This window comes from Schistocerca cancellata, chromosome 2, assembly GCF_023864275.1.
Source record: "Schistocerca cancellata isolate TAMUIC-IGC-003103 chromosome 2, iqSchCanc2.1, whole genome shotgun sequence".
Lineage (NCBI taxonomy): Eukaryota > Metazoa > Arthropoda > Insecta > Orthoptera > Acrididae > Schistocerca > Schistocerca cancellata.
Window position 1 is genome coordinate 455853146 of NC_064627.1, and position 17454 is coordinate 455870599.

The 17454-nt window shown below is 43.0% G+C and overlaps 1 protein-coding gene across 1 annotated transcript in view; it reads left to right on the forward strand.

Annotated features, from left to right (window-relative positions):
• The window catches only part of LOC126161952 (glucose dehydrogenase [FAD, quinone]-like), a 210591-nt gene that overhangs the window by 131843 nt on the left and 61294 nt on the right, over positions 1-17454 (forward strand). The window contains exon 2 of the mRNA XM_049918132.1: positions 13225-13363. The gene's annotated coding sequence lies outside the window, so the exon portion shown is untranslated. The remainder of the gene's footprint in view (positions 1-13224; positions 13364-17454) is intronic.

The window sequence follows — 17454 nt, forward strand, 5'->3', positions numbered from 1 at the left end:
AAAGAATTCCTACCTCTTGATATCGAGGATCAAACTAGAGCGACTTGATGAAGGGAGTGATAGGTAGCTAAGTAAGTGGTGTCGTCAACATATTGTGGAGACTGTTGCTGAGGGTTGTTACAGTTTACTGAGCCAAAATGTGCAAAGGGTCTAGCGATTGGTTGAGTAAAGACAACATAAACATTTTTAACATTTATTAAGTCAAATTGCACAGAAATTTGGTCATTGACTACCATACAAAAAAATTATCATTGCATTTATCCAGTAGAGAGCACTGTCTGTTTTTTTTTCTTTATTCTCTTTTTTTTGAAAACAGAAATCGCAAATCACTTGAAAATGGAATTACACTACTGGCCATTAAAATTGCCACACCACGAAGATGACGTGCTACAGACGCGAAATTTAACCGACTGGAAGAAGATGCTGTGATATGCAAATGATTAGCTTTTCAGAGCATTCACACAAGGTTGGCGCCGGTGGCGACACCTACAACGTGCTGACATGAGGAAAGTTTCCAACCGCTTTCTCATACACGAACAGCAGTTGACCGGCGTTGCCTGGTGAAAGGTTGTTGTGATGCCTCGTGTAAGGAGGAGAAATGCGTACCATCATGTTTCCGACTTTGATAAAGATCGGATTATAGCCAATCGCGATTGCGGTTTATCGTATCGCGACATTGTTGCTCGCGTTGGTCGAGATCCAATAACTGTTAGCAGAATATGGAATCGGTGGGTTCAGAATGGTAATACGGAACGCCGTGCTAGATCCCAGCGGCCTCGTATCACTAACAGTCGAGATGATAGCCATCTTATCCGCATGGCTGTAACGGATCGTGCAGCCACGTCTCGATCCCTGAGTCAACACATGGGGACGTTTGCAATACAACAACCATCTGCACGAATAGTTCGACGACGTTTGCAGCAGCATGGACTATCAGCTCGAAGACCACGGCTGCGGTTACCCTTGACGCTGCTTCACAGGCAGGGGCGTCTGCGATGGTGTACTCAACGACGAACCTGGGTGCACGAATGGCAAAACGTCATTTTTTCGGAGGATGATGGTCGCATCCGTGTTTGGCGACATCGCGGTGAACGCACATTGGAAGCGTGTATTCCTCATCGCCTTACTGGCGTATCACCTGGCGTGATGGTATGGGGTGTCATGGTGTGTCACGTCTCGGTCACCTCTTGTTCGCATTGACGGCACTTTGAACAGTGGACGTTACATTTCAAATGTGTTAAGACCCGTGGCTCTACGCTTCATTCGATCCCTGCGAAACCCTACAATTCAGCAGGATAATGCACGACCGCCTTTCAGGATACAGAAAATGTTCGACTGCTGCCCTGGCCAGCACATTCTCCAGATCTCTCACCAGTTGAAAACGTCTGGTCAATGGTGGCCGAGCAACTGGCTCATCACAATACGCCAGTCACTACTCTCGATGAACTGTGGTATCGTGTTGAAGCTGCGTGGGTAGCTGTACCTGCACACGCCATCCAAGCTCTGTTTGACTGAATGCCCAGGCGTATCAAGGCCGTTATTACGGCCAGAGGTAGTTTTTCTGGGTATTGGTTTCTCAGGATCTATGCACACAAATTGCGTGAAAATGTAATCACATGACAGTTCTAATATAAAATATTTGTCGAATGAATACCCGTTTATCATCTGCATTTCTTCTTGGTGTAGGAATTTTAATGGCCAGTAGTGTACTTGCCAGCCGAAGTGGCCGTGCGGTTAAAGGCGCTGCAGTCTGGAACCGCAAGACCGCTACGGTCGCAGGTTCGAATCCTGCCTCGGGCATGGATGTTTGTGATGTCCTTAGGTTAGTTAGGTTTAACTAGTTCTAAGTTCTAGGGGACTAATGACCTCAGCAGTTGAGTCCCTTAGTGCTCAGAGCCATTTGAACCAGTAGTGTACTTCATAAAAAAGAAAAAGGCTGCCAGTGGCAGTACCTGTCGCAAACCTTGCCATTAACATAACGGCTGCATTTAAATTTGACGCATATGGTCTCATGAGGCACGTTAGACGCACTGCCGTCTATTTCGAATCAATGTGGGTCTTACACAATCAGCGTGAAAAGCTAACCACACTCTCCTGCGAAGACTCGCTCAAGTATGCAGCAGTGTTCTAGTGTGTCTCATCGCTTTCCACAACAGGCACACTGTTCCCCCTGCCCCCGTCCGTCAGCACTCTCTGTCATATTCTACTGCCGACTTCCTTTTCTTTTCAAACGGTGACCGTGCCCCAAGATAAACCACTTTCTACTCAGAGGAGTTTCAAGTACTGTCAAACTAGGTTGGCACTAGCCAACCTAGGCCATCGTACTGTGCACAGGGCTCAGGAATGTTTGCAGTATACAGGATGTAACGTAGAGGAAATTAGAAAGGACAGGACATATCCTTGAAGTACACCAGTGGTATGGTGAATGATACATGAACAGTGGTGTACGATTGTTACGTGCATAGGATGCACAGAGATGGAGTATGCCATTAAGAGAACATAGTGAACGGGCAGCCTTTAGGTCTGTAGCCTGAAAAGCGCAACAGAATGACGAACCCTTTCAAACGGGTTTTTGATTGTCAATGGAAACAAAAACGTTTATTTTAGTTTTTGGTAAAAAAGGTGGGTAAGGTGAAGGAGTTGGTGATCTGTTCAGTTGTTAGTACAGAAGCCACACTAGGTATTAGGAACAGGTAGGAATGTTACTACGTGTAGATCAATTTGTAGGGAGTAGATGGCAGAGGATTGCATCCACATGGCGCAAACGCGTGAGCGGCGATCGCCGCCCATCACTCGCTTCGCAAGCGTTCCGGAAGCACGCGGCCGACTGTTCCCAACTCGGTGTCACTCGGCGCTCACTCGAAGAGTGACATGCAGACACTGAGCGGCCCCGCTAAGGGATCCCGGACTCTGTAGAGTTTCGTCGTAACGTAACGGGCCAGTCAAGCGTTGGGGCGCATTTGTGATTAGTATTTCTTTTTTAGCTGTCGCTTTTCGATGTTTTCTGTGGAGAAAGTGTGTGCTGTGTACCTGAGACTCACCAATTATTATCACAGCGATTGAGTACGATCATGCGTAACGAAAATTAAAGTGACAATCGGCTACTAAACGTTACTGGAAGTCATTAATTTAGGTGTAGTACAAATTGTCCATGAAAAAACAACTGATGAAGTAAGTCTTGCATTCAGTCTACTGCTAAAGTCGCACCAATATCGAGATATATTGTAGAGAGAACGAATGAGAACGGTTTGTGTTCAGAAGCGTGACAACTGATTAGAATTGACAACTTTCTTTACAAATGACAAAAAAATTTCAGCCCAGATACACTGTAAGACCACGTGCATAAATAGAGCAAATGAACTAACAGGACTCCTCGTAGTTGATAATATTACCTGCAATGAAAGGAAAGAGGAAGTAAGTACAAGGTGTAGTGGTAAACAGAGGTGTGTGTTATTCAAATAAATTGTTATCCGGACAATTATTCGAATAAGTAGATTTTTCGATCGAAATTATTGTGAATAAATTATTTCTAACTTAAATAACGAATAACGTAGAATGTCACTGTGTCTTCTTTGTTTGCTTGTTGTACCAAATCCTATAACTAGTGTTTGCTCCCTTGGCTCAGTATCTTTCTGTTTGATAAACTTAGTAACGGACTGTACATAAAAGTGCCTCGATGGCTTAGTGAGTTATGTTCCAAATTACAAAGCGAAATGTTCCGAGTTCGACCTCATTGGTTCTATGATTTTTCTGTTACTTTCGGACTCTTTCAACTATAGCATTGAAAGAAATGCAAGTCAAGTTGCACCGTGTTTTGCAGTACACGTTGAACTGTAGGTCTCCTTCAACTAGTTATATAATTCTGTTCAGACGTTTCGGACGTAAGGGGCACACAGTATTGCCCAGTAAAGCATTGCAGTGTTCAAACCAAACTTCGGGCTGAACACAGCTTTACTTGATTTACAGCGTAACAAATACAACACGAAAGTACTACATAAGCGGGAGGTCTTAGCTGGTTCGCTACCGACGCGGCCCTAATCAACTGTTTTTGCACTGCCAGTACTTCCCCCTTACCGCTGCTAATATGCCGAAGTACTCTACATCAATAACCAAGGATGAGAATGCATCCATCAGAAACTGTTAATGTACAGCACCTTCCTCTATTGTACCAAAACTGCTGACACTGTCTCGTAAGGGTTTCTCTTTGATATATTTATGCAATCCGCTAGCGTTTGTAGTGCTAAAAATGACTGAACAAAGTTAGAACTCAGTTGTTAATGACTACCATCAACAGATTTTAAATCTAAAGAACTTCTGAAACGTTTGTTGCGGCTGGTAGATGTCCAGACTCATTCGAAACTGTTTTAGCATTTATTCTTAGTGAGCTTTCCTTTAGGACAAGGAATGGTTTCACGATCAGACATGCATCTCTGCAGTTATATAGAGGTTCGAGATTAAAAATTTCGGAAGACACAATGGTTTTGAGTACTTTTTGTCTTTCTACGGCAACTACTCTTATTGCTGCGACGTCTTATCCACGATATAAAAACAAATAGTTCACCTGTATTGCTGTCCGTGACGAAGAGAATCTTACTACAAATTACAAACATACAACAGCCGAAGAAATGAACAAATAGTGTCACGAGTTTCGAATTCTGTTCTGACGTAAAACGAAAATTTAATTTCAAATGTAATTTGAGAAGTGAAACTAATGTGGAATCAAAATCAATTATTTGCCAAAAACTACAATGAAATTGATTATTTCTCAATTTTTGCTGGCGAAGATTGTGTGTTGATAGTCATATACAAACCTAAAATAAAGAAAAATTCTGGAGCAATAACGCATCGCCGGCCGGAGTGGCCGTGCGGTTCTAGGCGCTACAGTCTGGAGCCGAGCGACCGCTGCGGTCGCAGGTTCGAATCCTGCCTCGGGCATGGATGTGTGTAATGTCCTTAGGTTAGTTAGGTTTAATTAGTTCTAAGTTCTAGGCGACTGATGACCTCAGAAGTTAAGTCGCATAGTGCTCAGAGCCATTTGAACCATTTGAACCAATAACGCATCGATATCCTCACTGCATGTGTAGAAAGTATTTTCTTTAGTTTCACAACGGCAAATCTTCGAAAATCGAATAAATTTTCTGTTGAGATGCCTGACAAAAAGACTTCTTCTGAAAGCTAATTTAAAAAATTGCATTCGGTTAATAAAGGACAGAGAACTGGAATAACAGACGGTCTTGGATTTAATCTTTGTTGTTCATTACACTTTTTATTCACAGATGAAGAATAAATGTTTCTACTTCATTATTCGTCATTAGAATCAACTTCGTCCAATTCTGGTGTAAGGAAAGCGCATCACGAATGCGCACGCTGCACATTCGCAGCCTACGTGCAAGTGAATGCACGCGCGTGAAATCCGCCTTGGCGTGAACAATGTATTGCACACACGGCTGTGCCATTCGCGTAGCCCTGTAGTACATGTGCTCACTCGGCTTTCATTAGGCGAAGCAGCACTGGTTATCTTTTGAAACCTCCACCAAAGTATGCGAATTCTATTCACGCTCTCTCTCCCATGCCGTAGCCGCGTGGAGGCCATGCAGATTGGGTATGCGCTTGAATTGCTCTAGAGTAGGATTCCCCAAACTGTGTTTTAGGGAACACTGGTAGTCCGTGGGAAGTTAATAAGTGCTCCGAGAAATAACAACATGGCGGAGTTTCTCTTTCGATATTTTTACATTTCTAGTTACTTTTTTAAAATTTTATTGTGATTCCTGTATTATTAGTTACGATTTAAAATTGTAATGATCACTCAATAAAACAAATCTTCCTCATTTTTAAAATATTTTATTGACCTTCAAAATAAACAAGGTGTTCCACCAAAATACTAGTATTCGCAAAGTGTTCCGTTGGAGAAAAAATTTGGGAAACCTCGCTCTAGAGGATTGTGTCAAGCGTTTTGGTGCAAATAGAAGTGAGGCTGATGTGAGTAAGATGAGGTTTGATGTGATCATGTATCAGGTTTTATAAAAACTAAGACTTTGAAAGTTTTCCACTTCTCTAGGTAACAACCTGTCTAAAGGACAATACTGTAAAGGACGACAAGTAATTTGTGGTAAGATATGAAACATAGGAAACAAAAGAAAAATTCGGAGTAGGTATTAAAATCCATGGAGAAGAAATAAAAACGTTGAGGTTCGCCGATGACATTGTAATTCTGTCAGAGACAGCAAAGGACTTGGAAGAGCAGTTGAACGGAATGGATAGTGTCTTTAAGGGAGGATATAAGATGAACATCAACAAAAGCAAAACGAGGATAATGGAATGTAGTCGAATTAAGTCGGGTGATGTTGAGGGTATTAGATTAGGAAATGAGACACTTAAAGTAGTAAAGGAGTTTTGCTATTTGGGGAGCAAAATAACTGATGATGGTCGAAGTAGAGAGGATATAAAATGTAGACTGGCAATGGCAAGGAAAGCGTTTCTGAAGAATAAAAATTTGTTAACATCGAGTATAGATTTAAGTGTCAGGAAGTCATTTCTGAAAGTATTTGTATGGAGTGTAGCCATGTATGGAAGTGAAACATGGACGGTAAATAGTTTGGACAAGAAGAGAATAGAAGCTTTCGAAATGTGGTGCTACAGAAGAATGCTGAAGATTAGATGGGTAGATCACATAACTAATGAGGAAGTATTGAATAAGATTGGGGAGAAGAGAAGTTTGTGGCACAACTTGACCAGAAGAAGGGATCAGTTGGTAGGACATGTTCTGAGGCATCAAGGGATCACCAATTTAGTATTGGAGGGCAGCGTGGAGGGTAAAAATCGTAGGGGGAGACCAAGAGATGAATACACTAAGCAGATTCAGAAAGATTTAGGTTGCAGTAGGTACTGGGAGATGAAGAAGCTTGCACAAGATAGAGTAGCATGGAGAGCTGCATCAAACCAGTCTCAGGACTGAAGACCACAACAACAACAACATGAAACATTCTTCGAGATGACGATATGTCTTAGGGCTATAATCAGGCTTAGTGTTTCTCTATTCAGCCAGTATTTGTGTTATGTCTTCAGCTGTTATTGGTGTTATTGGTGTTTTTAGTCTTTTTGTGTGGTGCTGTGTAAGTGTAGTGCGACATTAGGGTATATATGTTTGTAGGTTCATAAGTATCGAGATGCAAAGATTAATCAAAGCGGAGATCAAGTGGGATGATTCAGATGTTTTCCAGACAGGACTTAAAGTAATTTTTTCATAATGCGGGGCCACAGTCATAATATATTTCTTTAAAGCCAGTACCGTCATTAGACTGTTGTTTATTTACAGTGTTACATTTACACTTACACAATCATGATTTTGGCTTCAAAGTGCCATTATTAAGTGTTTCAAGTGTTATGAAACAAAGCAGTAGGCTCACCCAAAAATATCGACTCTTACATAATGTGTCTAATAGTGTATTTTAATATGACAGTATGCCATCTTAGGCAATTTATAACACTTAAAACACTTGATAATGGCACTTTGAAGCCGAAATCATGATTGTGTACGTGTAAATGTAACACTGTAAATAAACAAGTCTAATGGAGGTACTGACTTCAAATGGCTCTGAGCACTATGGGACTCAACTGCTGCGGTCATAAGTCACCTAGAACTTAGAACTACTTAAACCTAACTAACCTAAGAACAGCACACAACACCGAGCCATCACGAGGCAGAGAAAATCCCTGACCCCGCCGGGAATCGAACCCGGGAACTCGGGCGTGGGAAGCGAGAACGCTACCGCACGACCACGAGATGCGGGCCTACTGACTTCAAGCAAAGGACTTAAAGGGGTTGGATTTAATGAGATTGTCATGGAGGGGCGTGTTGTTGTGTGGGATAGGATATGTGGGGACGAGGCTCTTCTTCTGAAAGCCTGTAGAATGTGCTCCACTGCTCTTTTGTGTTTGTAAGTCCTTCATTTAGTTTAGTGCATGTTAGGTGTCTATCCCAAGGCTGTTTTGATTGTAAGTAACTGCAAATGTTTCGGCGAATCTGTCGTTACCGTGTGTAGCTTTGAGTTAAAATTAACCAATAGTCGTGAATAAGGCGTCTCACTCAGATAATATACAGTCTCAGCAAGATGATGCCTTCTTTTAATGGCTGTTCAATCACTTGATGCGAAACTTACAAGCTAATAAGTAGCTACTGCAAACTCAATCCATTAATTTCTGTTACCTACAGCCTTCCAGTGCTCCGAAAATGATACCTTTACACCGCTATGTAGTAGGGAGCAGAATTTCATTCAAAACAAAATCATTCCACCTAACCAACATTTTGTGAAAAATTGCAACTTTCCTGATAATAGTAGGGCAAGCTTTACTTAACAGATTGGTAAGACCAAATATTGTACTGCGTCTATATACAGGGTGAATAGTAATAAAACTGACAAACTGCAGAAACGGGTTCGTTAGTGGAAATAGAGGAAGAAACATCCTATAACAAGTGTCCGGAAGAGCATCGTTGCCACGGTAGATGGCGCCGACGAATGAAGTTTCTGTGGCCACGTGCTGTGTGTTCCTGGTTGTTGTAGGCTGTGTGATTGAAGTAGTGTACTGTAAGCACCAGAATGGTCCGGTATTCATGTCGGGCATAAACCGAGATGGTCTTTATGTATGACTAAGCAGATGGAGACTGTCGAGAGGCAGCAAAACTAGTACCCTCGCACACACCCACCACATCACAGCCAATCTCAAGCTCTTTTTGATTGTTTGTGTCATCATGCATCTTTTTTTAGAGAGACGAGCGTGCAGGCAGGAGACGGTCTTTGCGTACCCCCTTTTTGGAGGGTCAGGTTCTGCCTCTCGACCGTTTCTATAAGCTTGGTCGTACACAAACATCATCTTGGCTTGTTCCCGACATGAATACCGGACCATACTGCTGCTTACGATAAGCCTAGTCAATCACACAGCCTGAAACATAAAAGCAACACACGGCACGTGCTCAGAAGAACTTTTATTCGTCAACACCATCTCCGGACACTTATTCATAGGACCTTTTTTCCTCTATTTCCATCCAGGAATCCATCCCCACAGTTTGTCGGTTTTATTAATGTTCACCCCGTGTAGGGAAGCTTCAAATAGTTCTATTCGACCCTAAAATTCCACATGCAAAAGTAAATAATAGTTCTTTTTTCTTCGTTGTTAGTTTGGTTGCACTTGTAAAAGTGTTTCCATAGTAAATGTTGTACTAATTGAACAACAGGCTTCTGAAACTAAGGAGGATGCTTGTAAACTGACACACGACAAAACCGATAGCGCTAATAAGTAAAATGTTATTTTAATTTCTTCAATGTTTGTTTGTGCTCAATGACCTGTGTATCCCAAAATTTCTTAACGTTATCGTGATGCATGTCGATATGTGCCTTGCACAAGCTGACGCCGAGCCATAGTCGTAGATATCTCAGGTTTTGACATATGACAATAAAACAAAAAGGTGGATGCTGTAGATCAGATTCCTAACGTATCACAACTATCATAAAATATACTGTCTTCTTGGCTTTTAGAGACAAAGATGGCGGTGTCCTAGAACACAGATAAGAAAGTTAGCTGTATTTATTACAATTGATAATGAGGTAATAGGAATTTCAGTATACCCTTTTTTACGTTTCTGTAATAGACAATGTAGTAGAAGAATTCATCTTTCGCTATGTATGACAACTATAGATACATTAACAAAAATTGATTATTTGATACATAAGTTTACTATACGACACAAACAAGTTAGAAATTGTAAGCTGCTCATTCCGTGCAGTTCTAACGACAGTACGGCAAATAAGATAAATATGGAGTTTTGAGTGTGACCGTGAGGCGCTCACTTATAGCCGAAATTGGTAAGGGGCCCGCTCTCAGCAAGCGGGAAATTGGGTTCGACTCCCGGTCTGGCACAAATTTTCACTATCGTCATTCCATTCCACAGTTTGTAGTTGTCAGTAGTCGTATCCGTGAATACATTAACTGTACCAAAAAAAAGAAGTTTCTTACATTTACATGCAGTGTATGTGTTCAAACATGAAAGTAACGTAAATAATAATAATGTTAGAGCCATGTTTGAACACATGTTCCATGTATAAGGGTACAGTACTATTTTATTCATCATCATCATCTTTGACAGTTTCCAGCCTCTGGCCGGGTCAGTATGGAACATAGGTCTCCATCTCTTCTGTCTTGCCACCATCTCTCCGTCTTCACCTTTCTTCCGAACGCATTCCTCTACTCCTTTCAGCCATCTGTCTCTCAGTCTTCCTCTTGGTGTCTTTCCTTCCAGTTTCATCTCGTGTTTCCTCCTGGGTGTCCTCTTCTCCTCCATTCTCTTAATGTGTCCGTACCATCTCAGCCTTGATTTCTCTATTTCCTCCTGTAATGGGTCCACCTTCATTAACTCTCTGATCATCTCATTTCTTAGCCTATCTATCTTTGTCACTCCAATACTGTTTCTCAAGAATTTCATCTCACTAGCTTGTACTTCGCTTTTCCCTCTTGCTTTCATAACCCAGGTTTCTGATGCATATGTCAGGATCGGGACGTAGTATGACCGGTATATAACCTTTTTACTGATTTGGGGTACATCCTTGCTCCATCCATATCAGGATTCTGACCCTCTTCCGAAGTGCTTCTGCTTTTCTCCCCCGCTCGTTTATTTCTCTGTTGTTTTTTCCATCTTTTTTTATCAGGCTTCCTAGGTACTTGAAACTCTCCCCTCTACTCAATCGTTCCTCACCAATTGTTATTCCAGTTTTTCCTCTCTCCTTCTTTCTTGTTGTGGTAATCATCTCACTCTTACTTATACTAAATTTCATCCTATATTCTTGTACTGTTCGTTCCCATACATCCAACTGCACTTGTACTTCCTCCTCCTTATTCCCCCAAATAATCAGATCCTCTGCAAACACCATAGCTTTCATCTTCCTTTCACCAATTACTTGTGCTACTGTACTCATTATATCATCCATCAGTAAAATGAAGAGTAAGGTGAAAGTGCACTTCCCTGCCTCAAGCCATTCTTCTGTTCAATCCAAGCCGATATCTCTCCTCCCACTTCCACACAGCTCACACTTCCATGGTACATTTCCCTTATCCTCCATATAAACTGTTTTGCTACTCCTCTGTTCTCCAGGGCTTTCCACACTTTGCTTCTACGTACACTATCATACGCTTTTTCAATGTCCAACAAGATCAATAGTAGATCTATTCCATATTCATAGTGCTGTTCCTGCAGTTGTCTTACAGCAAAAATTAGATCCACCGTGGACCTTCCTGTTCTGAAGCCATGTTGCTCTTCTTTCATTCTTTCTTCTAATTTTGCCCGAATTCATGCTTCCAAAATTTTCTCAAAAATCTTTGCAAAATGACATCAATGTTATCCCCCGATAGTTCTTTCATTCTTTTCAATTTCCCTTCTTAAAGGTTGGGACGATTATTCCCTTCTTCCAGTCTTCTGGGATCATCTTCTGTCTCCACACAATTTGCATTACTCGTTATAGCCATTGTATCCCCACCTCTCCTGCTGCTCTTACCATCTCTACACTTAGCTCATCCAGACCTGGTGACTTCCCTCCCTTCATCTTGCCCAATGCCTTTTCCACTTCTGCCCATGTATGGTCTTTTTCTATTTGCTGTTCCTCCTCTTTTCTCGTAGGCTTGTTCCTTCTCATCCAGGTCTCCTTTCGGGTTCAGGAGTTCTTCAAAATACTCCTTCTTCATATTCTTGAGTTCCTCCTTATTCTCTACATCTTGTCCACTTCTGTTCACCATTCGAGCATAACCTGTCGTAACGTTCTTCCTCTGACTTTTAATCATCCCATATAACACCTTCTTTGAACCTTCAGTACCCTCCTCCATCATTCTGGTCCACTGTTCCATCCACTTTCTTTTTTCTTCATCCACCACTCTTTTGGCTTCTTTCTTTCTTGCCTGATACTGTTCTCTAGTCTCTACTGTTCTCGTGTCTCTACTGATCTCTTCTGGAATCATATCCTAAAGGCTCTATTCTTCTTCTTTACTATATCCTTTGTTTTATCATTCCACCAGTGTGTTTCTTTCCATCTCCTTTTGTTGCTTGTTCTCCCACATATTGCTTCCGTCGCACTTACTAATGTTCCCTTGAATGTACCCCATTTCTCTTCTACCGTTTTTGGTTCTTCTTTTGAGATGCCTTCCTTTACTGCTTGTAGGTACTGTAGCCTCCTTTCTTCCTTCTTCAACCAGCATACCCTTATACGTCTTTCCTGGTTTTCTGTCGCTTTATGCCGGCCGGAGTGTCCGTGCGGTTCTAGGCGCTACAGTCTGGAACCGCGTGACTGCTACGGTCGCAGGTTCGAATCCTGCCTCGGGCATGGATGTGTGTGATGTCCTTAGGTTGGTTAGGTGTAAGTAGTTCTAAGTTCTAGGGGACTGATGACCTCAGAAGTCCCACAGTGCTCAGAGCCATTTTATCCCTTTACTATCCTTAGTCTCTCTCAAGTTCATTACCAGCCAACGGTGGTCGCTATCCAAGGCATCTGATGGCATTACCTTAATGTCAATGATGTTCCTATTCATCTCACTATCGTGCAGGAAGTAGTCAACTATCGACTTTCTCTTTAAGTCATGACTGTACCAGGTAATCCTGTGGTTCTCCCTTTTCCTGAACCAAGATTTCCCAACCAGCAAGCCAGCCAGCAAGGTTTGACAGAACGCCAGTAGTCTTTCACCTTCCTCATTTCGGCAGCTCCAACCCTCTGGTCCAAGCACACTGTCGCAGCCTTATCTTCCTATTTCAACGTGTGCGTTTAAATCCCCCATCTGCTTTTGCATTTCCTCTTCAGACTCTTGCTTCTTCTCAGAAGTGCAACCATCTGCGACGCATACACTTGTATTACCTCTATGTTCGTCCCTTTGAGTGATATTTTGGTTTTCATCATCCTGTCACTTATTCTCTTCACTTACTCTTTTAATCCATCTCTTACTGTTATTCCGTCTTCATTTCTCCTTCCTCTTTATTTCCAATACTAGTTTATTGCCGTCGTTAAAACTAATGGAGCGCGAAATTGCGATTTCGAACCTGTCTGTACAGTACAGTAAATTTATGGAGTGCATCGAATAATCCATTTTGTTTAATGTATTTACAAGTTCTATACGTAGCGGAATTGAGTTACTGACCAGTTCCATTACAACTTGTGCGTATTTTCCTCCACTGACATACCTTTTCCGTTGCAGATATCACCAGCTCGCCGCCTCCGACTGCCCGACTGAGCTGACCGACGTGTTAGCGGTGTCTGCCTGTGAGCTGCTTCTGTCCTGTCCCAGCAGTACACAACAAGCCCCAGAGGCTATCATACTCACGTAAACTTACAAGGTATGCCAATGAGCAGGCATATAAAGTCAGTAATATATAACACATACACTCCTGGAAATTGAAATAACAACACCGTGAATTCATTGTCCCAGGAAGGGGAAACTTTATTGACACATTCCTGGGGTCAGATACATCACATGATCACACTGACAGAACCACAGGCACATAGACACAGGCAACAGAGCATGCTCAATGTCGGCACTAGTACAGTGTATATCCACCTTTCGCAGCAATGCAGGCTGCTATTCTCCCATGGAGACGATCGTAGAGATGCTGGAAGTAGTCCTGTGGAACGTCTTGCCATGCCATTTCCACCTGGCGCCTCAGTTGGACCAGCGTTCGTGCTGGACGTGCAGACCGCGTGAGACGACGCTTCATCCAGTCCCAAATATGCTCAATGGGGGACAGATCCGGAGATCTTGCTGGCCAGGGTAGTTGACTTACACCTTCTAGAGCACGTTGGGTGGCACGGGATACATGCGGACGTGCATTGTCCTGTTGGAACAGCAAGTTCCCTTGCCGGTCTAGGAATGGTAGAACGATGGGTTCGATGACGGTTTGGATGTACCGTGCACTATTCAGTGTCCCCCTCGACGATCACCAGTGGTGTACGGCCAGTGTAGGAGATCGCTCCCCACACCATGATGCCGGGTGTTGGCCCTGTGTGCCTCGGTCGTATGCAGTCCTGATTGTGGCGCTCACCTGCACGGCGCCAAACACGCATACGACCATCATTGGCACCAAGGCAGAAGCGACTCTCATCGCTGAAGACGACACGTCTCCATTCGTCCCTCCATTCACGCCTGTCGCGACACCACTGGAGGCGGGCTGCACGATGTTGGGGCGTGAGCGGAAGACGGCCTAACGGTGTGCGGGACCGTAGCCCAGCTTCATGGAGACGGTTGCGAATGGTCCTCGCGGATACCCCAGGAGCAACAGTGTCCCTAATTTGCTGGGAAGTGGCGGTGCGGTCCCCTACGGCACTGCGTAGGATCCTACGGTCTTGGCGTGCATCCGTGCGTCGCTGCCGTCCGGTCCCAGGTCGACGGGCACGTGCACCTTCCGCCGACCACTGGCGACAACATCGATGTACTGTGGAGACCTCACGCCCCACGTGTTGAGCAATTCGGCGGTATGTCCACCCGGCCTCCTGCATGCCCACTATACGCCCTCGCTCAAAGTCCGTCAACTGCACATACGGTTCACGTCCACGCTGTCGCGGCATGCTACCAGTGTTAAAGACTGCGATGGAGCTCCGTATGCCACGGCAAACTGGCTGACACTGACGGCGGCGGTGCACAAATGCTGCGCAGCTAGCGCCATTCGACGGCCAACACCGCGGTTCCTGGTGTGTCCGCTGTGCCGTGCGTGTGATCATTGCTTGTACAGCCCTCTCGCAGTGTCCGGAGCAAGTATGGTGGGTCTGACACACCGGTGTCAATGTGTTCTTTTTTCCATTTCCAGGAGTGTATTTTATTTATAATCCGGTAAATTTCTATGCCGTTTGAGCACTCTGAATAAAACAATGAGATGAAAGTTGACAGATCAGCGAGTAGCTGGTTGAGTGGAACATACACATCTACATCTGCACAAAAACTCCGCTAGATACTGTACATTGCATGGCGGAGAGGGTATCGTACTAATATCACATTATTCCTCACTCCATTCGCGTAATGAACTGTCTGGGAGCCTCTGTTCTCACCCTAATCTCTCCTATCTTTTCCGTGCTCCTTCCGTGAGGTACATGTTGGTGGAAGCATAATGGTCGCACAGCCTTCTTCCAATATACATTACCTACACGTAATCATCATAGTTTCGCGAAAACTATAGTGTCTCCTACCAAGTATTCCCACAACTTCCTTAAGTATTCTCATTAAACTTTTGTAAGAACTGTGTCGACCTGTAATGATCCTAACAGCGTGTCTTTCTATTCGTTCGATGTCTGTTCTCATTCCCACCTGATAAGGGTTGCAGACACGGGAACAATATTCTACAACTGGTGCAAGAACTCTGCCAATAAATCTAAGTGTTCCATTCCACACCATAGTTCTGAGTTAAATATAACTGTGAAAAGAGGAAAATTAAAGGGGAAGGTGTGAATATATTACTATTTTGACTGAACCAACAAAACGATATTGTGCTACCTTGCGGCGTATTGTTGGTTACGACGTTTCTACTCTCGGATCTGGCGCTAACCTCTTTCTTAACGATTATCGACATTTTGCGAGAGGAATTCAGGCTACAAACCGGCTAAGGCCATCAGATATCAATGCAGCTTGATTTACTCGGTGTATTACTTTACTATCGGTGTCTAGTCATTTATTGAAAGTCCAATGTTGCGCCTGAATTTTCGTGCTACTTGCCCACATATTGTAGTTTGGTCCCCTTTCTGTCCTCAAACCAATTACAGCAGATAGGTATCTGTGTCCTGTTGATGATTTCAGTGCAGAGATGGAAAGGTGGAGGAAAGAGTGAAAACATATGCCTTAGTTAGCCGTCTCTCCACAAAGGACACCAGATACGTAAATTATTACGTGTCTCAAAACTTTTACATTCTTTTGTTGTTTTAAGTAATGTGTTTGTAAGGAGGAGATGTTAACTTGCTAATAGCTGTGGTATCCAAGTAGTTAAGAAGAGTAATACAACGAACAATTTAAAGAAAATTGATCGATTGGACGACTATGATCTGGGCCTTAGGAAAGGTAAAAGCACCAGAGAGGAAGCTCTGACGTTGCGCTTGATACTGGTGATAAAACTAAAGAAAAATCATGGTACTTTCACAGGATTTGCTGATCTAGAAAAAAAGCTTTCAACAACGTGTATGGCGTAAGATGTTAAAAATTCTAAAAAAAAATTATAAGCTATAGGTAAAGACAACATGTACAAGAACCAAGAGGGGACAGGCTATGAAGGAAGACCATGAAAGACGCGCTGGGTGCAAGGCAGGGGTGCGGACTTTCTGCCCTACTGTTGAGAATGAACAGTCTACAGAGCAAATAGTGTGGTTTGAGAGTAAAAACGAAAAAAAGACGAAAGCAATGAGAAGTTGCAGAAATGAGATTAGCAATAACCACAACATTGTGGAGCAAGTAGCAGAGTACTTGCTGTAATTCAGATACCGTGGGGTAGAAGGGTAACGGAGGAAGCAAAGAGGATCCAAAAAGCAGAGCAGCACTGATAAAGAGAGCATTCCTCGCTAAAAGAAGTCCACAAGTTTCAAACACAGCACATAATCTATACAAATAGCAAATCTGTAAAACCGTTATGTCTGTCTGATTGTCTTTGAACACGCTGATCCCCAAAACTGCTAGACGGATTTTGGTGGGCTTCTCAGTGGTAACTTCAGTGCAGCTAGGGCACCGTATAGGCTTATTTCACCAAAATCAGATCACGAGAAAGAAAGATTCATACGTATTATAAAAATGTACGTATTTATGTACGAACGTTCCACATCTCCTCCGAAACCACTTGACCGATTTCAACCAAACTTGGAACAGTACTACTAACCGTCTGGAAAAAATCGCTGTGTGGATAAGAACCATCTACATGTCAAAGCGGTAAGGGTAGAATGAAAAACAAGGATAGGTCACGACGTGCAAATAGCCAGATTTTATCCATCCAGTATTTCAGAATGAGAGCACTCAATGACTTGCAACAAACTTTACACATAATTTCAAACCTTAACGAAACCCTTCCTTGTTGACACCCCCCACACAATGGAGAAACGAAAAAAGTGTATCACTTACTACATTTTCGCAGTGAAACTATCTCGTCAGGCATAACGCTTCGATTTATTTCTTCTCTATTACTGACTATGTTCACGACACATCTTGCAGACAGTGTTCATATACAGCACTGAATATACATGCAAAATTATATCATTGTGTGGCACATAGTTCAGGAGATATGACGTCATAAACACTGAGATGCGTGAAAAATTTTCGCATCGTGCATGACGTTTGAATTTATTACGTCTTTAATACTGACTCTATTCGCGACGTATTAACCACATGGTATCCACATATGCCGCCGAATGTAGCTACAAAATTATATCATTGTACTGCACAGAGACAGGGGGAAGGAGATGGACA